At 43.2% G+C, this 21,908-nt stretch overlaps 1 long non-coding RNA gene across 1 annotated transcript; it reads right to left on the bottom strand.

The window, feature by feature from the left end:
- Nucleotides 1-18,280: 18,280 nt before the first annotated feature.
- On the bottom strand, nt 18,281-20,188 carry LOC133098822 (uncharacterized). Its single transcript, XR_009702252.1, has 2 exons — nt 19,476-20,188; nt 18,281-19,266 (listed from the first exon to the last, which is right to left on the bottom strand). It is a non-coding gene; the product is annotated as an uncharacterized LOC133098822 (long non-coding RNA).
- Nucleotides 20,189-21,908: the final 1,720 nt, after the last annotated feature.

Genomic DNA, 21,908 nt, shown 5'->3' with positions numbered 1-21,908 from the left:
TGGTCCAGTGGTTAAGACTCCGCACTTCCATTGCAGGGGGCACGCATTCCAACCCTGGTCAGGGAACTAAGGCCCCGCATGCCCCATGGCGCAGCCAAAAGAGAAAAAAAAAAAAGAAAAAGAAAAAGATTGGGAGATTGGGATTGACATATATACACCAGTATGTATAAAATAGATAACTAATAAGAACCTGCTGTATAAAAATAAATAAATAAAAAATTTTAAAAAAATTTTTAAAGAAAAGAAAAAAATGTATTAAAAAAAAAAGAGAGAAAGACAGAACTCTAAAGAATACAGAAATAACAAATATAAGGAGCAGCCCCCAACCCTAGGGCTGAGATAGAGCCCGCCTCCTGCCCCATGTCTGAGATCCAGATTTGGCTGGAGAGGGAATGGCTGGGGCTCAGTGGATAGTAGAAAAGTTGCTCAAGTGCTGTGCACACCCCATGGAACTTGTTGGAAAACCACCCTCTAGGGTGCTGGGGAAAGCTGTTCATGGGGAAGTGTCTCACTAGAAGCGGTCCACTTCTCCTAAGGTGGGGGCTGAGGGCTGCTGGCCACCTGCACTGCAGGAACCCGCTGCTAGAAAAGCTGCCCTGGGGAGGTGAGTCGAGAAACTAGCCCCGCTGCAAAAGGCCGCCGAGAGGAACGCCTTCAAACCCGGAAGTAAAACCTTCTTCAAGCAGTGTCTGTTAGCGCCCTCTACTGGCAAAGTTTAACATTGTGCCACCTGGCAAAGGAAAATTATTTAAAGGGACCGGATTCATATTCACAAAGCGGGCAAACATGATGGATTTGGAGCTGAGAGTCAATAAATTAATAACTGGCACAGAATCATTAGTTTCACTTTTGCAGGTGAGAAAACTGAGGCTCCGTAGAGGGGAAGCAGCACAACCAGTGCTAGGATTTGCTTTGCTCTACAAAGTGCTTAGAAAGCAGTTTGCAGGGCTTCCCTGGTGGCGCAGTGGTTGAGAATCTGCCTGCCAATGCAGGGGACACGGGTTCGAGCCCTGGTCTGGGAAGATCCCACATGCCGCGGAGCAGCTGGGCCCGTGAGCCACAATTACTGAGCCTGCGCGTCTGGAGCCTGTGCTCCGCAACAAGAGAGGCCGCGACAGTGAGAGGCCCGCGCACCGCGATGAAGAGTGGTCCCAAAAAAAAAAAAAAAAAAAAAAAAGAGTGGTCCCCACTTGCCGCAACGAGAGAAAGCCCTCGCACAGAAACGAAGACCCAACACAGCCATAAATAAATAAATAAATAAATAAAGAAAGAAAGAAAGAAAGAAAGCAGATTGCAAAATTATCCATGTTCTGTCATTGTGGTAATAACTCCACCAACCATAAATATGCACAGACATACTCTCCAGCATGAAGGAATACATACCGAACGGCAGTGGTTTCCTACAGGACATGGGGATTACAGGGAGTTCTCCTTGCTGTATTATTAGGTTGAACAGTATGAAATTGCTGTCTTTATGTGTCAAAAATAGTGAAATATTGGTAAATTCATACAGTTCAACATAATATTTAAGTGATGTGATGTTTGAAGTTTTCACAATAAGTGTGAATTCCTTTTGTAAACAGGAAACTATATATGTATATATACTTACACACATACATATATGTATACGTGTAATTTCATTATATATGTGTAATTATATATTTTTCATTATAAAAACATATATATAATATAAATGTACATATTATGTATGCATGTATGTATGCTTTGGAAAATCCCCCCTCCAACTGTCTTTTGCCAGTTGTGGTATATTTCCCTACAATAAAATAAAAACTTTAAGTTTAGCTAACAGGGCTCCAAAGACTTCAGCGGAAAATATTTCTTGCTCAACTCACTGCAAGATTCCAAGAGCCACTTGCTAGTGGTCCATGCTTTGTTTCTTGATGACTTACCACAGGATAAAATGATCAGTTGTGTTTTTTCTACTTATTTTAGGAGATTTAGTTATGAAAACAGAAAAACTGCTATTAAACAATGGTGGATCTTATGTGGAAGTTACCCAAATTTAATTTTAGAAAGTGTTTGAATTGTGCTGTAAGTCTAAAAACTGATAATTAAAGAAACATTTAGGGAATTCCCTGGTGGTCCAGTGGTTAGGACTCGGTGCTTTCACTGCTGTGGGCTGGGGTTCAATCCCTGGTTGAGGAACTAAAGATCCTGCAAGCTGCGTGACGGGCTCAAAAAAAAAAAAAAAGCAAAAATTTAAAAGTCTGCAAAATTGTATGAGAATAACTTTAAGGTAAAAGTTACTTTGCCTTCATTACTATTACCTTTCAAAAAATGGTTCTGTGGTTTTTGTTTTGTTTTTATGCTTGTTTGTTTAGTAAATACAATGCCTTAAAAAAAGAAGCTGTTCATGATTCTGGCCTGTTGTGGCAGGCAGAATAATGACCCCCTAAAAATGTCCATATCCTAATCCTCAAAACCTGTGAATATGTTACTTGACAAAGGGGGAATTAAGATTGTAGATGGAATTAAGTTTACTAATCAACTAACCTTAAGATAGATTATCCTAGATTTTCCTGGTGGGCCCAGTGTAATCACAAGAGTGCTTGAAATTAAAGAAATACAATGCAGCAGAATATATATTCTTCTCAAATATACATGGCACAGTGTTCAGAATAAAGTATATGCTAGGCTGAAAAATAAGCCTTGATAAATTTAAAAGTATGTAAAAAAGTATGTAAAAGTATGTAAATAATGTACATCTGAACACAATCAAATGAAATTAGAAATCAATTACAGAAGGAAATTTTGGAAACTTAAATATGTGGAAATTAAAGCCAACAAACTCCTAAATAAGGAAGAATCAAAAGGGAAACAAGAAAATATTTTGAGATGAACAAAAATGAAGACAAAACATACCAAAACTTATGGGATGCAGCCAAAGCAGTGCTTAGAGGGAAATTTATTGCTATAAATGCCTATATTAAAAAAGAAGAAACATCTCAAATCAATAACCTAAACTTCTACCTTAAAAAACTAGAAAAAGAAGAGAAAACTAAGCCTGCAGCAAGTGGAAGGAAGGAAATAATAAAGATAAGAGTGGAAATTGGGTGGGGTGGGCAAATTGGTTGAAGGGGGTTGAAAGGTACAAATTTCCAGTTATAAAATGAATAAGACATGGGGAGGTAATGTACAGCATGGTGACTACAGCTTCTAATGCTGTATTGCATATTTGAAAGTAGCTAGGAGAGTGGATCTTGAAAGTTCTCATTACAAGAAAAAAATGTTTTGTAACTATGTATGGTGATGGATGTTAACTGGACTATTGTGGTGATCATTTTGCAATATATACAAATATTGAATCATTATGTTGTACACCTGAAACTTAAAAAAATTAAGTCTATTTCTCAATAAAACTGGAAAAAATCAATTTTTAAAAAAAAGAGTGGCAATTAATGAAATAGAAAATAGAAAAACAATAGAGAAAAAATAATGAAACCAAAATCTAGTTCTTTGAAAATATCAGTAAAGTTGACAAACCTTTAGCTAGGTTGACCGAGAAAAAAAAAGAGCGAAGACTCAAATTACTAGAATCAGAGTGAAAGAAGGGACTTTACTAATGACTTTATAGAAATTGAAAGGATTATAAAGGAACACTATAAGTAATTGTATGCCAATAAACTAGATAACTTAGATGAAATGGACAAATTTCTAGAAATACACAAACTCCCAAAATTGACTCAAGAAGAAATAAACAATGTGAATAGATCTATAACAAGTAGAGATTGAATTAGCAATCAAAAAAAAAAAAAAGGCCACCACACAGAAAGCAAAAAAACTACACACAGGGACTTCCCTGGTAGTCCAGTGGTTAAGACTCCGTACTTCCAATGCAGGGGACGCGGCTTCGATCCCTGGTCGGGGAACTAAGATCCCACAAGCTGCACAGTGCGGCCAAAAAGTAAACAAACAAACAAACAAAAACCAAAAAACTACATGCAAAGAGAAGTCCAGGCCCAGATGATTTCACTGGTGACTTCTACCAAACATTTTAAAAAGAATGTTAATTCTTTACAAACACTTCCAAAAAATTGCAGAGGGAACACTTCCCAACTCATTCTATGTAGTCCCTATTACCCTATACCCAAACCGGAAAAGACATCACAAGAAAACTACAGACCAGAACCTCTTATGAATATGGACGCAAAACTCTCCAAACCAGTAAACCAAATCCAGCAACATATAAAGAATTATATGCCATGATCAAGTAGGATTTATCCTAAGAATGAAAAGTTGGTTTAACATCTGATAATCAATTAATGTAATGCACCATATTAATGGAATAAAAACCAAACCAAAAAAAAAAAATGATCCTCTCAATAGATGCAGAAAAAGCATTCGATAAAAATCTAACATACTTTCATGATAAAAATACTCAACAAACTAGGAATAGAATGGAACTTCCTTGGGACTTCCCTGGTGGTCCAGTGGTTAAGACTTTGCCTTCCAGCACAGGGGGTAAGATCCCACATGCCTCGGGGCCAAAAAACCAAAACATAAAAACAGAAGCAGTATTGTAACAAATTCTATAAAGACTTTAAAAATGGTCCACATCAGGACGTCCCTGGTGGCACAGTGGTTAAGAATCCGCCTGCCAGAAAAAGAAAAAGAGAATCCGCCTGCCAGTGCAGAGGGCATGGTTTTGATCCCTGATCCGGGAAGGTCCCACATGCTGTGGAGCAACTAAGCCCGTGCGCCACAACTACTGAGCCTGTGCTCTAGAGCACTTGAGCCACAACTACTGGGCCTGTGTGCCACAACTACCAAAGCCCGCACGCCTAGAGCCTGTGCTCTGCAACAAGAGAAGCCACCTCAATGAGAAGCACGCATACCACACGAAGAGTAGCCCCCGCTCACCGCAAGTAGAGAAAGCCCACGCGCAGCAACAAAGACCCAATGCAGCCAAAAATAAATAAATAAATTTATTTTTTAAAAAAAGATCCACTATATACATATAATGGAATAACATATATAATTATTATTCATATATATGATGGAATAAATACTCAGCCATTAAAAAGTATGACTTTTTTTAAAAAGTAAATTTAGAAAAAAAAATGGTCCACATCAAAAAATCTTAAAAAAAAAAAAAAGAATGGAACTTCCTTAACCTGATAGGGCAGCTCTGAAAAACCCACAGCTAACATCATACTTAATGGTGAAAGACTGGATGTTTTTTTCCTAAGGTCAAGAACAAGACAAGGATATCCACCTTATCACCTCCATTCAACATTATACTGGAGGTTCTAGCTAGGGCAATTAGACAAGAAGAAACAAAAAGCATCTAGGCTGGAAAGGAAGAATTAAAACTGTCTCTGTTTGACATGGAAGCAACCTAAATGTCCATCAACAGAGGAATGGATAAAGAAGCTGTGGTACATATATGCAATGGAATATTACTCAGCCATAAAATAAGAACAAAATAATGCCATTTGCAGCAACATGGATGGACCTAGAGATTGTCATACTGAGTGAAGTAAGTCAGACAGAGAAAGACAAATATTATATGATATCGCTTATATGTGGAATCTAAAAAAGGGTACAAATGAACTTATCTACAAAACAGAAGTAAACTTACAGATGTAGAAAACAAACTTATGGTTACCAGGGGGTAAGGGGGGTAGGGGTAAATCAGAAGATTGGGATTGACATACACACACTACTATATATAAAATAGATAACTAATAAGGACCTACTATATAGCACAGGGAACTCTACTCAATACTCTGTAATGGCCTATATGGGAAAAGAATCTAAAAAAGAGTGGATATATGTATATTATAACTGATTCTCTTTGCTGTACACCTGAAACTAACACAACATTGTAAATCAACCATACTCCAATAAAAATTTTTAAAAAACACTATATTTGCAGATGACATGATCTTTTATACAGAAAATCCTAAGGAGTTCATGAAAAAGATATTAAAATTAATAAAGGAGTTCAGCAAGGTTGCAGGTTACAAGATCAATATGAAAAAGTCCTATACATTAGCAATGAAATTAAGAAAACAGTTCCATTTACAATAGCATCAAAAGAATAAAATATTTGGGAATAAATTTGACTAAAGAAGTGCAAAACTTATACTCTGAAAATTACAAAAACATTGTTGAAACACTAACGTAGATCTAAGTCAGTGGGAAAGCATCCCACATTCATGGGTCAAAAACTTAATATCATTAAGATGGCAATACTCCCCAGATTGATCTACAGATTTAACACAATCCCTATCAGAATTCCATCTGGCTTCTTTGTAGAAATTAACAAGCTGATTTTAAAATTCACATGGAATTGCAAGGGATTCAGAGTAGCCAAAACAATCTTGAAAAAGAACAAAATTGGAGGACTCACTCTTTTCCGAGTTTTTAAAAAATAAATTTATTTATTTTATTTTTATTTATTTTTGGCTGCGTTGGGTCTTTGTTGCTGCGCCTGGGATTTCTCTAGTTGTGACGAGCGGGGCTTTCTCTAGTTGCGGCAGGCAGGGGCTACTCTTTGTTGTTGTGTGTGGGCTTCTCATTGCGGTGGCTTCTCTTGTTGTGGAGCATGGGCTCTACGTGTGCAGGCTTCAGTAGTTGTGGCTCAAGGGCTCTAGAGCGCAGGCTCAGTAGTTGTGGCGCACGGGCTTAGTTGCTCCGCGGCATGTGGGATCTTCCCGGCCCAGGGATGGAACCCGAGTCCCCTGCACTGGCAGGCGGATTCTTAACCACTGCGCCACCAAGGAAGCCCTCTTTTCTGATTTTAAAACTTACTCCAAAGAAATAGTAATCAAGACAGTGTGGTACAGTCATAAGAATAAACATACAGAGAAATGGAATAGAATTAAGAGTTCTGAAATACCTTGACTATGGTGATGGTTACACAGGTACATTTGTCAGAGCTCATCAACCTGTACACTTAAAAGATAGGAATTTTACGGAATTCCCTGGTGGTCCAGTGGTTAGGACTCTGCACTTCTACTGCAGGGGCTTCTGTCCCATCCCTGGTCGGGGAACTAAGATCCTGCAAACCGTGCAGTGTGGCCAAAAAAAAAAGGTAGGAATTTTATTGTATGTAAACATATAGTGGAGATGAGCTTTTCAAAAAACATGCCTCCTGGTTCAAAGAAGAAAGCCAAAATACAACAGAATCTTCACAAAGCACACACTGCTCAACGTTTCACCCAGCCTAAAGGAGTTTCACATTTACCCACAGCAGACTGTGGTGTGTGACAAAGTGCCAATGTCTCTGCTTTTGGTTTATCTGATGATGTTTCTCTACAGATAAAAATCTTTCCCAACCGATTCCTGTGGGGGACTTGGAAGGAGCCCTTGGTTTGAGATGGGAAAGATGGAGCCAGGAAGTGGGCACAGGCAGATCATGTAAGGCTCCTCAGTCAGGTCATGGAGTTTGACTATCTCCATGGGAGAAAATGGGACCATCAAGGGGGGTGGCACGATCAGATCTGTACATTAGAAACATCTATCAGGCCACAGCCTGGGAAAGGACTGGAAGGGGTAAAAGCGTCATGTAGAGAACATTCAGGAGGGGTTGTGGATGCGCAGTAGGGGGAGCTGGGCCAGGGCAGAGGTGGTGGGCGGTGAGAGGCATGGGTGGTGCAGAAGCTATGCAGGAGGTAGAGGGTCAGGAAGAGGAAAGGGACCTGGGGCAGGGAGCAGGAGAGGGGAGAGCCACGCAGGAGGAAGGAGGCTGCAGGACCACATGGGGCAGAGAGGCAGGGTATGTTTGTGTGGGGGGTGACAGAGGGCAGCTCTAAGGACTGGCTGCCCCAGAAGCTGGGGGAATGTAGGGTGCCAAGAGTTTCATCCTTGGGAGGTTCCCATCTGGAGGGTCCTCAAATGGTTCAGAGGAAGCAGGAGCAACTTGTGAGGGCTCGGGGTCCAGGGGCAGAATGTGGGGCAGAAGGCAATTTCCGAGAAACAACAACTGAATCCAGACGACATCTTCAGGTGCTGAGGGAAAGTGAGGGCTACTGAAAATGCCATACCCAGCTCAACTATCCTTGAAAGCAGAGAATGAAATAAAGATATTTCAAACAAAGGCTCTGAGTATTTACCATTCAGAAATCCTTGCTGAGAGAACTTCCAGAAGTACCTTAGGAAGAAGGACCTTGAACCCAGAAGGAAGGAACAGGATTCAAGAAAGCAATGACGAGCTGAGAACCTGGGGCACAAGTGGGCCAGTGTGAATAATCAGTGCCCTGGTTACAAATGTAAGGGTGACACCAAAGATTAGAAATCATGTGAAAGTTTCAAAGCCTTGGAAGGAGAGGGAAAAGGAATCAAGAGAAAGTGAAAGTGGGGGAGGCTGGGGAAAAGAGAGTGGGGTGGGGAGCCGGGGGGTGTCCCCAAAGCTCAGGAGTAGGCTGGGGAGAGAGACCTCCTGGAACCGAGGGTGTAACCCCACGGACAAACAGCCTTCCAGCCTCCTGCCTTGGCTCACACTGTTTCCTCCCCTTGGGGTGACTTTCCTCCTGTCCTCGCACGAGTGAGTCCCAACATTTTGTCAAGGTCCAGCTCAGATGCCTCCTCCTCCAGGAAGCCCACCCTCCTCCCAGCCCCGGAGGCCCTTGGCCCGACCCCAAGGGCCAATGTACCCAGCATTCATGAGCATGTCAGGGCTGATGGCGCGGGCTCCCTGAGTACCCGGCCCATGTTGCTCTGTCACCGGACCCAGGCACAGCTGGCTGGCGAATGTGTGTTGAGAATGTGAGTTGGGTGTGTGCCAGGCTGCCTGGATTCAAATCTCAGCTCGGTGACTACTGGTAGCATGTGGATGATTGTTACGAGTGAGCGAATGAGCAAGTGGAGGCAGGATGGGACAGTCCGTCAGGCAGAGGGATGAAGGGACAGCAAGAGGGATGAAGGGACAGCAAGAGGGATGAAGGGACAGCATCGTCTCCCAATGGCCTGGCTCCACCTGGGCAGAAGTGGGTGCAGCTCGAGCCAACTGTTTGTCTGTCAGTTGCCTGGGCCCAGGGACACCATTTCAGCTCTGAGGTGGGCTGGCCTGGGAACCTGTCGACTTCCGCCACCACCCCCCTCCCTCCCCCAACATCACTTCTCTGGGGCAAGTGGCCCAGGTCAGGCAGGGGTGAGAGCACACCCCCTTGCCCCCTCTGCTCCACATCCTCACGTCTTCCTTCCCAGGCTTGTTGGCCCCCCACTGCCCTACACCCCCTCTGCCATTGTTCCAGGCTCCAGGCAGGAGCTGGGAGGGGGCCAGGGCTCAGGGGAGGCCAGGACCACCTCACCTCTCTCCCTTTTGACTCCACCTTCTGGGGGCACCTGGGCTGCCAGGAGGGCTGGGTGTGGGCTTCCCTCCCTGGTGGGAAAAGGAAGGGAGGCCACACCGTTTGCTGGGTATTGGCAGTGTCACTGTTGCAGGTCTGTGATGCTGAATCCCAGTGGTGCCTCTGGGGCTCCCATCCCTGGACACAGGCGCTGAGGTGGGCTAGGGACGGGGGTGGCTTCTGGGGAGGGTTTGGAAGCTGAGATCTAAGGCCGGGCAGCTGGTGTGGCCAGGGCAAGTCACCCCAGGTCATCTCATGGAGTCTGGGGTTTCAAATGCCCTCTGCATTGCCCCACCACAGTGGGGACCATCCCCTGAGCCCAGCCCAGATAGGCAACGGACCCTCCGACAGCTCTCAATCCCCCACAAACCGGCTCCGCCTCACCCGGCAGGAAATGCAACTCCACCCTTCCGGGCCAGAAGCCAGGGTCACCCCAGCGCTTCCTCTCCCGTCCCACAAAGGCCACCAGCAGGCGATCTGGGCTCCAATCACCTGGTACCACCACCTCCACTGCCCCTCCCCCAGCTGCCAGGCCACCAGCCTCCCTTGCTGCACCCCTGTAGCCGCTGCCTTACTGGTCTCCCCTGCAGCCCCCTGTCCCCCATCCACCAGAGGGATCTTTACAGAATGTAAGGCAGGTCACCTGACTCCACTGCTCAAGACCCTCCGACAGCTCCCACTTCACTCACGTGAAGGCAGACCCCCCCGCCTTGGCCTGCGAGGCCAGGGCCACCTGTTCTGTTTCCACTCTGCCCACCCTCGGGCTTGGCAGGACTTCCGTCCAAAGTAAAACACTTTGGGTTCTACTAAATCTGCTCCATGATTCCATTTGTTCCAGATTGTTCCAAACTGTTGTGTTGAGGTCAATGATGAGTTTCTTTGCCTGAAACCGTAATGTTGAAATATCACATGTAATAGTGAGTTGATTTGGTGCATTTCTCGGTTAAAAAATAATAGTCATTATAACTTGCTGTATCATTTTTGCAATTTTCTGTAAGTCTAAAAACATTATAAAATAAAAAGATTATTAAAATAAAAAAGATGGGACTTCCCTGGTAGCGCAGTGGTTAAGAATCCACCTGCCAATGCAGGGGACACGGGTTCGAGCCCTGGTCCGGGAAGATCCCACATAACGCAGAGCAACTAAGCCCGTGCACCACAACTACTGAGCCCGCGTGCCACAACTACTGAAGCCCGTGCGCCTAGAGCCCTTGCTCCACAACAAGAGAAGCCACCGCAATGAGAAGCCTGTGCACTGCAATGAAAAGTAGCCCCTGCTCGCCGCAACTAGAGAAAACCCACGCGCAGCGATGCAGCCAAAAATAAATAAATAAATAAAATTTTAAAAATAAAATAAAAAAGAAAAGGGGGGGAATTCCCTGGCAGTCCAGTGGTTAGGACTCCGCGCTTCCACTGCTGGGGGCGCAGGTTCGATCCCTTGTCGGGGAACTAAGAAAAGGGGTGTGGGAAGGGGAGAAATTGTACTGAAAAAGGAATCACTGTCTAAAAAGCGGTATACGTTTGTAAGAGTGGCTCTGGTGAAAAGTTGGCAAGTGTGTAGCAACACCAGGGTCTGTGACCAGGGCCGTGCACACACATGTCTGTTCGGGAGGGTGTGGTCCTCCTGTTTTAGCGGAGTGAACCAGAGCATGGCTCTGGGTCAGTGCCCAGGCAGGGCTTGGACGGAAATCAGAACACAGGTTCCAGGAGGCTGGGGAACACGCAGGAGGGGGCTCAAGGCACGACAGCCCAGGCAAGGGCTGAGGGAGCTTCTGAGCTGAACCTTGAAGGAGTGGGATTTCCACTGGAGATGGGTGAGGGCAGAGAGTATTCCAGCAAGGGGGAAAGGCATGAGGGAAGGCCAGAGACGGGACAGGAGGGGCTGTGTGTGGGGTGTGGGTGGTTCCTGTAGGGGAAGGAAGGGACTGCTGGTCAAGTGGGTGTGGGTATCAGAGGCTGGATGGAGGCCAGTGAGTTGGGCACAGCCAGAATGTGCACGGGAACCCTAACAGGGAGTCTGTGAAGGCGGATGGGCAGGCAGCAGAGAAGGGCCTGGAAGACACCCTGTCGGCAAAGCCTTGGGGAGGTGAATAGAGGGCTCTACTTCAAGACTTGAGCTGCTAAAGAGAGTCCACTATTTCTCTTTGCATCCCCAGCATCTTCTCAGCGTTTGGCGCACAGTAAGTGTGCAAGAGATGCTTGTTCATGTGTGTGCATATTCTTTATTTTACAGTTTCTCGATGTACAATAAACTGCAAGTAATTGAAGTATATAATTTGATGACTGTTGACACGTGTACATCCATGAAACCAACAATCAAGGCAATGAACATGATCATCACCCCTAAGGTTTCCTTGTGCCCCTTTGTAACTCCTAGTCAGCTGTTATTGGCTGTTATTTTAGATTAGATTTATTTTTGACAATTTTGTATAAATGGAACCAGACAGTGTGTACTTTTTTTTTTTTTTTTTGGTCGCACCATGCAGCTTGTGGGATCATAGTTCCCCGACCAGGGATTGAACCTGCACCCTCAGCAGTGAAAGCACAGAGTCCTAACCACTGGACTGCCAGGGAATTCCCTGTATGTACTTTAAAAAAAACTGGTTTCTTTCTCACAACATAATTATTTTGAAATTTCTCCATGTTATTGTGCACATCAGTGGTTTGTTCAAGATTTAAAACTTCTACTCTTCAAAGACAGTTACAAAAAACGAAAGTCAAGGCACATACTGAGAGAAAATGTATTCAAAACATACATCAACAAAGGACTTGTATCTGGTAAATGTAAAAGCTGTTACAATTCAACAATAAAAGGATAAACATCCCAACAACAACATTGGCCAAAAAAAAATTGAATAGACACTACACCTAAGAAGATATATAAATAGCCAGTAAGCACATGAAAAGATATTCACCATTACTGGTCATAGAGAAATGCAAATTAAAATCACAATGAGACACCACTACATATTCACTAGAATAGCTAAAATTTAAAATATGATCATGGGGCTTCCCTGGTGGCGCAGTGGTTAAGAATCCGCCTGCCAATGCAGGGGACACGGGTTCGAGCCCTGGTCCGGGAAGATCCCACATGCCGCGGAGCAACTAAGCCCATGCGCCACAACTACGGAGCCTGCACTCTAGAGCCCACGAGCCACAACTACTGAGCCCGCACGCCACAACAATTGAAGCCCACACGCCTAGAGCCCATGCTCCACAACAAGAGAAGCCACCGCAATGAGAAGTCTGCGCACTGCAACCAAGAGTAACCCCTGCTCCCCGCAACTAGAGAAAGCTGGTGCACAGCAACAGACACAACACAGCCAAAAATAATAACAAATAAAATAAATAAATTTATTTTAAAAAATAAAATAAAGACATGTTCATACCAAATGATGGTGAGTATGGAGCAATTGGAACTCTCATACACTGTTGGTGGGAATGCAAAATGGTACAACCACTTTGGGAAATAGCTTGGAAATTTCTTAAAAACTATGCATATATCTACCATACAACATACCAAGAAAAAGGAAAGTTTATATCCACACAGACTTGTACACAAATGTTTACAGCAGCTTTAGTCATAATTACTAAAAGTGGGAAATAACTGAAATTATAATATCCATGCAATGGAATACTACTCAGCAATAAAAATAAACGTTTGTTGAACAAACAAGTGTGTTATGAAGTATTCCAAGGACAGGGTTTGCAATACTGCATTTGTTCACTAGATGGCGGCAAAAGCCCACTCATTTCCAGTTCCATAAATTTGCATCTCCTGTGGCTCCTCTTCTCACCGCAGCAGGCAGACAGGGCATCATCCCCATTTAAACAGAGGAAAAACAGAGTCCTGGAAAGGGCAGGTGACACTCCGTTTGCCAACTTGTCAGAGCCAGGAGCCAGGATCTGACCTATGTCTCCTATATTTTCTGAGCTTCTGAATCAACAACCCTGCTAGAGGGCTTCCCTGGTGGCTCAGTGGTTGAGAATCCGCCTGCCAGTGCAGGGGACACGGATTTAATCCCTGGTCCAGGAAGATCCCACATGCCGCTGAGCTACTAAGCCCGTGAGCCACAACTACTGAGCCTGCACTCTAGAGCCCGCGAGCCACAACTACTGAAGCCCGCATGCCTAGAGCCCGTGCTCCGCAACAAGAGAAGCCACCGCAATGAGAAGCCCGCGCACCACAACGAAGACTAGCCCCGGCTCGCCACAACTAGAGAAAAGCCCGTGCGCATCAACAAAGACCGAACGCAGCCAAAAAATAAAAAAACCCTGCTAGACACTCCCACTTCTCACTTTCCCCAATACCCTGCCCCTCCCTCCAAGTCTTTCATTTTCCTAGTTGCACTCTTACTGAAGTCAGAAATCTGCTTCCCAAGTCCAAACCAACTAGCCCTGGGTCTGGGAGACTTAGGGGCAAGTTTGGAGAGGCTGGGAAATGGTGGAACTGTCACTTAACTCAGGTTTGTTTTAGTCACCCACTGCAGTACTGGAATTATCAGAATAATGAAATCCAAAAGAAAGAAAGAAAAAAAAAAAACCCAGAGTGAAAAAGCCTTTTGTACAGCTGGAGGAGTAAATAAAGGACTCTCCTGGGGTTCGTTTATATTATCAAGACCTAGCCCCTTAACTTGGACATAACCTTCAGAGGAATTTTATGTTGGCCTCCTTCTCTCTTTTTGTGCTCAGAAGGAGGAAATGACTTCTGGCCTCCTTCTTTGCCCCTTCCTGTCGCTGACCCTGGCCTTGACATTTTCCAATCCTGGCCAGTTTTGAGCCTGCTCGGCGCCAGGAAACATGTAGCCCCTGGTGAATCCCCAGCCTCTCCTCTTACTCCTTTGCTCTCCAGTGAAGCCCTTGTGCTTCCTGGGAGTCTTCCAGCTCTGCAAGAACAGAGACTTCTCCAAAAGATGCTGAAACTGGGCATCAATTCAGAATAGGCACTTAAGCCCAGGGACCATTGTGTTGGGGGCTGGTCTGCTGCTGACCTGTCTGGACAGTTGATTTTATTTTAATTGAAGTATAGTTGATTTACAATGTTGGGTTTCAGGTGAACAGCAAAGTGAATATACATATAATTACATATTATATATTTTTTCAGATTCTTTTCCATTATAGTTTATTACAAGATATTGAATATAGTTCCCTGTGCTATACAGTAGGTCCTTGTTTATTTTCTATGTAGTTGGACACTTGATGCACATTCATGCACGGAAGTAAAAGCAACAGAGTTCAAGTGTTGGGGACCAGGGTTCAAATTCCAGCCCTGCTGCCTTGCCAGTGACCCAATCAGAGCTTGCTTCCCCATTTGCAACACATGAGCAACTTAACATGAGTTCAGTAATGTAGGACAAAGAGCTGTTTGCTGAGGCCCCGCCCCTCCACTGGGCTGAGGGTGTAGCCAGGCTGGGAGACCCGTGCTAGGTGCAGCATCTTCTTCAGAACTGTGTCCCACACTTAGGTTTCACTAGCCAGGTTTACTGGAAGGAGACTCTCCTACTCATTCAGGGAATACAGGGAGGAGCAAGGACATCTCAGGGGTTTAGAAGATGGGTGGGACCATGAGATTATTCCAGTTGCAAGTGAGAGGGATTATCTGCAGGTTTACAGGCCATTCCACAAGTGACAACATGACCAGTTTGTAGCTTGGGAATTGACAACTGATTAAAAGACTGAATCGCCCAAGATGTCAGAGGGAACAGCAGAGAGCTTTTTAATTGGCTTTAAGTACTTTCATAGAAGCAATGGTAATACCACTCCTCCCCATGTCCCCCAGCTGTTTTTCTTCATCCCAGCCCAGCTCACAGCCAACTGCTGAACAGCAGAAAGTAGGCTGCTTTAAAGGAAGTGCCCATTTTTTTCTGTAGGGATGTTGCTGGGTCTTTCAGCTCACTCACCCAGTACACCGCTTTCCCCTCCAGGTCCCTGCTCTACTTGGGAGATTAGACTGCATGACAGTGCAGTATAATTTATTAGACAAGTTAAACAGGAACAAGGTAGGACACCCACGAAAACACCCACCCAAACCAGTTTGGTTTATACACAAATGAATCACACCAACGAAAAGCTTTTTAATTTTTATTAATATGTAATTAAAATTTTCAAAATAGTGAGACTTCTCCAAACACTAGATACATGAGGAATAGCTGAAAATTAAAGACAAGGCAGTTATATTAGGTTCCTATGTAAACACAAATACAAACCAGTTCAGACTTCTGACAGATGAAAAGACATAGTTTGAAGCTACTTTTATCTTCCACCTCCCCTAACTCTAGAGCCTAGCGCCTGAAGGAAAAGAAGAAAAATGTAACAAGTCCTGAGAGCAGAGGTTAAAGTCAAGCAAAGACGCCACAGGGATTTGAACCCCGTCCTGGAAACCAGGAGTGCCAACCACCAGCATCTTTTGCTTTTTTTTTAAAAAGCTAGGAAAAGGCCAAAAAGCAAAACCTGAGAAAACAAAACCTTTTGTTTTCTCAGGAAAAGAAAAACCTTTATAAATAACCCTACTGAAGAGCACTGGAGAATCTGCTTCAGCTAAGATGCTAGCTTGGCCAAGTCTGTTATGTTCACCTGAAAAAGTCTTAGCAGAGAATTTTTGCAATCCCCCCAACAGCCCTCTCAACTGCTGAAGTGCCTGTCTCTCTACTTCAGTTTATATCTTCCCACCCAACATGACAGTTCTTAAATGTTATTTCTCCATTTACTGGTTTAAGTTTCTTTTAATCACTGGATAATAATGCCACACATCTGAAACATCTTAGAGCTTTTTAGTTGTGGTCTTAATATCATTAACTATTTGCAGGCAAATTAATGGTCATTTCGAGTAGTGCAACCCACCGGAAGACCTTGGCACCAATTACCTTAAGACCGATTATGGATCATGCCCCCAAGGATCCAAGCTACCGGCGGCATCGAGGTGAGGGGTGAAGGGTCTGCGCTAGGCCAAAGGCAGGGGGTGGCGATGTGGCAGAGAAGTCACTTGTGGGGAGACCTTGCTTTTTAACAGGCTTCTGGAAAAGCTAGGGAAAAGTGGTTGCCCGCTTTCCCCCTTTCCCTCCCCTTCAAGCATCACTTTTTGAGGTTTGGGCTTTATTAAGAGCTGCTATAAAAACAGCTGAATTATGTTAGGACAAGCCCAGGGGTATACAAGGTACTCAAGCATTCGTTTGGATGCTTCACTCCCCAAAAGAAACAGCCTCAATGCATTGTCTGCAAAGGGTGTTGAGGCAAGTCCTCATTTCCTAACAGAAGATGGGGTTGAGAGGCCGACACCATTCTGATTGACCTTGGTATAATAGCGCTTTGCTGTCTCTCTCGCCACAGGAAGGCTCCGTGGTTGTCCTACTTTAAGCCTTTGGTGCCTTTAGTGAGGGTTACCTGAAAAATCTTAAAAAAAGGCTTAGCGCCCACCTCACCCCTCCACCCCCAGGCCAACAAACAACTTGCTCATGCTGTTGACACCAGCGTAAAGCTGAAAGGTCATTTAGTACTAAATTACCCATAACAGATCTGACTTGGTACGTAAATATAGAAAAAGCTTGTTCACCTGTTGTCCTCATTTTGTCCACTGGTGAATTCAACTGGAAGCTCCTTCTATAGTCTGAAGAATACCATCTGAAAGAACTAGTGGTTCCCAATCCCCACATTTAAAATGCAATATTTGGTTTGTTTGTTAAAAGTAAATAAGCTATTTTTCCTTACTGGGTCTGGCTTCTCTGGCCCTTCGCATACGTCTGTTGTTTTGAATGTTCCTGTATATAAGAATTAAGACCAAGGGAGGGGAGAGAGAAACCCGGCACAAAGACAATGCACTAAGACCACTGAACTGTTGTTAAACATTTCCACTTGCCAGTTAAATTTTGTGACGACTGCTGTTCGTTTGGAATTTAGTTCTTGTCACTGATTTTAAAGTTGCATCTGGAAAAGACTAAAGGCTTCAGTGCCCTCCCACCCCCTTAACCAGAAGTGAACAAAAAAGCATTTTACCTAAAAGCACAGCAAAAGGGACTTTGCTTCAATCACAAACACGAATGCTTAAAGCTGCAGAAATTTCCTCAACACTCAGCCTTTTATCACTCAGCTGGATTTTCCTTCAACAATCACTACTCCAAGCATTGGGGGAAACACAACTTTTAATCATACTCCAGTTGTTTCACAATGCATTCTAATAGCAGCGGATCAGAACAGTACTGCATTACTTGCCCACAGAACAGACAGACCTGAGATCAAGACAACTGCATTCTGTGTAGTCTGCAAAAAAAAAACTAAACAAGTAAGCCCCACCCTCTCCTCCCTTCCCTCCAAAATCGGGGGGGGGGGGGGAATTTACTTGAGTATGCTGATAAACTCACTGCAAGGTCTCACACACTCACTAGTAGAACAGAAGGCAGAGCCAAGTGTTTATATGCAAGTCAAAATCCTGAACAGCTTCATGAAGGATGAAATGAAGCCTCTGCAAAGGAAAATTCTTTAAAAAACCCACATGCCCTCCCCCACACCAAGTGCCTATATAAAAGGCCAACAGTGTAAACATCAGCTACCACTAGATGACACGACTGTAAGCATTTAAAGTTAACATGCAAACTGGAAACACAGACAGTACGATCTCATTACTCTAGTTTAACCACTAGACTCCTGACTTTCTGAAAACAGCGTAGGTGTTAAGTTACCTGTTTTCCTGATCATAATCTCCCACCTGTCTAAGAGGTATTTATTCCTTATTTAGAGGGCCTCTATTGCCATGTGCCTGGAATTATTAAATGCTCATCACTTTTACGAAGGATAAAATTTGTTTTTCCTGCCTTAAGTTAAATTCGTTCTTCCGCTCAACTCCTGATCTTGTCCGTTAAAGAGTGTTCACAAAGTTTCTGAAAGATGAGAAGAATCCCCCCAAGATTGCCCAACACTAACTACAGACAAACAATTTTATTTAAATAAGGAGACAGCTTTCTAAAAGCATACATTCTCTAAAAGTATTTTATTTTGAATAATTTAACGGTTTTCTGCACAATACACATAACATTTAAATTTTAGCAAGATTAACAATCTGAATTCTGGTTAACAGCACATTATGCTACCCTTTAATAGGCTTTTGAGAGATTCAATGCTAAACAAATGTTCTTAGTATTATACACATTACCTTTATTAATCTCAAGAGGCTTTAAGGAATTACTAGCCTCTGAGTGAAGTGTGCTAACCCATCATGGAAGCCCACAGGCACACCAAGTCCTGTCTAATTTTAAAAGGCTGGATAGGAAAATCCCTCACAATCCCGGAATCCCTTAGGTAAGGGACCTAGGACCTCCACAGCTCTTAGCAAAGGTAAGCACTTATCCCTATCATGCAATACTGCAGGTACAAGTTAAACTTATCTGTTAACAGCTGCCTGCTGTTTTCTGCTCCCAGATGAAATGAAGCAACTCTTCTGATAATGAGAAACCTGTCTGAGGCAAACGAAAGATTGGCAAACGGCACAGCCTCCTCTCAATCCACTTGATCCCACTCCTTTCAATTATTTCAGCTTCTTTTATTCCAGGATTAATGTGTAGCATTATCATTTTCATTTCATTTCGCTTTTTTATTCTGCTTTTGTAAAAGCAGTATTGAGATGGACATTTGATCTTCATTGTATTTCTCATCATTTCATTATTCCTCATCAATTCATTATTTTTGTAGATACAGCTTGATAAGCCAAACTTTAAAGTGGTAGATTCCATTAACTTTAAATTGGTAGCTTTCATTTGCTTAATTTTTTTTTTGCATATGCAGACAATGTGTTCATCAGTAGTTAAGGATCTCAGGGTTATGCTTTTTCCCCCATGTAGGTATGAAATATAATCTTTTCTGCCTTTACTTATCATTCACCAAGGAGCTGTTTCCCCTCTCGATCTAGGCCATCATACTGCCAAGGCTCGTTATGACTCAGAAGATGTTATCTGAAAAAAGTCTACAGGAAAAAAAAAGGGTTTCCCCTCCCTCATCAACAAAAGCCCACCCTCTTATCAGTTACAATTTACAAATACTTAGATGCAAATTTGAGACAGTTTACAATAATTTTGAAGCATACCTTAACATCCTGTTTTGCAGTCACACAAAAAAATTTTTCCTACACTAAAAAAAAAGCTTGCTTACATACAACTGAAAATAGAATCTTACTTGATAATATAAAAGCTACCATCAGAAGAAATCCCTTCACGATCATTAAGCCACTTCCTTTGCTCTGAAGCTCCTACAGTAGTATTAAGTTTTATTAAACCACCTGAAAAAAATTCCAAAAGAGAACCACACACTACCATATGCAAACAACTTAAGCATTTAAAAAATTCCCAAGTTTTTAATCTAAGACAGCCCAGTGGGCTAGACCAACCCCCAGTCCACCATTTTCCTTCCCCAAGCCCTACACTTTAAATCCAGTCAATCTTCATGAACTTCCCCAGCTGTCAAATTCAAAAACTGGGGAAAAACAGAAAACTAGAAAATTGGGAGTTACTTGCCAACTTGGAAGTTGAGAGTTCTTTAGTTTTCCATCCTAAGTATTTAAGTTCTCTGGTATGAGTTATCTGAAATCATAAACTAAACAATTACCTAAACCCAACCCTCCCAATCCCAACCATAATAAGCCACTGCCAACTAATTGCCAAAATGTGCCCCTCCCCTTTAATAAAAGGTATCTTAAAAGTCACATTATTTGAAAACTTAACTTCAACATTTGGCCTAGTCAAGCTCCTCTGAAGTTCTCCTGAGGTGACTGAATATGAGCCAAAGCTGCACTGTGCTGTGCATCTCAGCGTCACTGGGAACTCCTCCAAGGAAAAAAGCAGCTCCAGTCCCTGAAGGTGTTGGTGCCAAACAGCGTAGCAGTACAATCCTTCTCTAACTCAGTTTGTCAATAGTACTATAGCATCTGTGGAAAATCTTAGAGAAACATTTTCTCCCCCACCCTCTTCCCCAAAATACTTCAAAAGTAAAGATAACCAGTTACGTACTTTAAAAAAAATCTGATTAAGGGGTGGAAAAAAAGAATAACTACCAGCCATTTCTCCAATGGACAGCTCCGCCACAGACCTCAAAGTGAGAGCTGCTTGTGCTCTAGTTTCTACAAACTGTAAACCTGTGGTGTTCTGATAATCCTGATACTGGATTTCCTTTTTTCCTGTTACCTTGAGTCATTTGCCTTTGGAATTCTAGACAGACCTAAAGGGAAAAAAACTCAAAACATATTTTGCCCCCCCAAAACTTTCCCCCGAGAATTACACACCCAAGCTACATATTTAAAAACTTTTAGAATAGAGTGAGGAAAGAAAAATAGGTCCTCTATTCACGAAACTGAAATGCTTCATTACCCCAAGCTAAATATAAAACCTGCTTACACAACTTGCTGAAATTCTCTCAAAGTTGTTCTATCAAATCCATTTGTTTTCTCTCATATTGGTTAAAAACAAAAACACTTGCCATCTACCATTCCTCCGGGCCTTGGAAGTCTGCCCTCAAAAGCTCCAGAAAAGATGCATGAGAAAATAGGCCTGCAAAAGAGAAACCTACGACACCCGAAAATCGGCCTACATCCCCATACAACCCTTTATGCTTAAGTACACAACTCCCCCATTATCATTAGGAAATTCAAAGATATTACCATACTCAATTACAAAAAAAAAAAATTAAAGAATAAAAAAAACCACCCACGATATTGCCGACCTCACGGATTTTTTACCACACCACTGGCTCTCCCTGCGGGCCTTGCACACTGGGCTGCCGCTCTAGGATCCTCTATCTATCCTCCACACCGCCTGCTCGCCTCCTCCGCGGGGTTGCCAAGCCAAGCCGCACGCTAGCTTCATCACCACATCGCACTGGCCTCCTCCTTCCTGGGATCCTCTCCTAGCTTCACCTCCAAATCGTTAGGGCTCCTTCCTTCTTCCTAGCTTCCTTCACCAAATCGCACTGGCTCCCGGGCTCCTCTTTCCTATCTTCACGAACTGCCGCTTGCTCCTCAGTCCTAGTTTCACCAAACACTGGCTCCTCGAATCCTGTCTGCGGCTCCTGTCTTCCTAGCTTCACTGAATCCACTTCTGTGTAGCACCTGGGTCAGCTGTTAACTAGCGCCTAGTCCTCAGAATTTAAAAATTCATCTTAGCGCAAAGTCCAATGCAAAAACGTTAACTTGACGGTTATTCTTGCTCTTGGATTTCCTTCAGTTACGAAGTCCTTTAAATTTTCCAAAGGAAACTAACCTACTGTATTTAAAGCCTTTCAAATGTTTAACTCTTCCAAAAACATTCTTAGTTTTTAAATTACTTCAGTCTTTTTAGTAGCTTTTTGCTGTGATTTTTAAACTGACTTCCCTTCTAGTTTCGGGATATTCTTCTAAGTTGGTCCTGGTCTACAGCAGTTTAAAAACCCTCATCTTCTCAGATCTAACTTCTGCACCACCAGAATTAGGTTGATGGGCTTTTATAATTCTTTTAACTATAAAAAATTATTTTCCTTAGTTTTTGTTCCTGTGCTTTATCCAATTTTTTGGCTTTGAACTTTCCCATCTTCCAATTTTTTTTTGACGTCTATCTGGTATGCTTATGTCCAATAGCTTGT

The sequence above is a fragment of the Eubalaena glacialis genome, chromosome 10 (assembly GCF_028564815.1).
Source record: "Eubalaena glacialis isolate mEubGla1 chromosome 10, mEubGla1.1.hap2.+ XY, whole genome shotgun sequence".
Taxonomy (NCBI): Eukaryota; Metazoa; Chordata; class Mammalia; order Artiodactyla; family Balaenidae; genus Eubalaena; species Eubalaena glacialis.
This window is presented reverse-complemented; position numbering and strand designations above follow the sequence as displayed.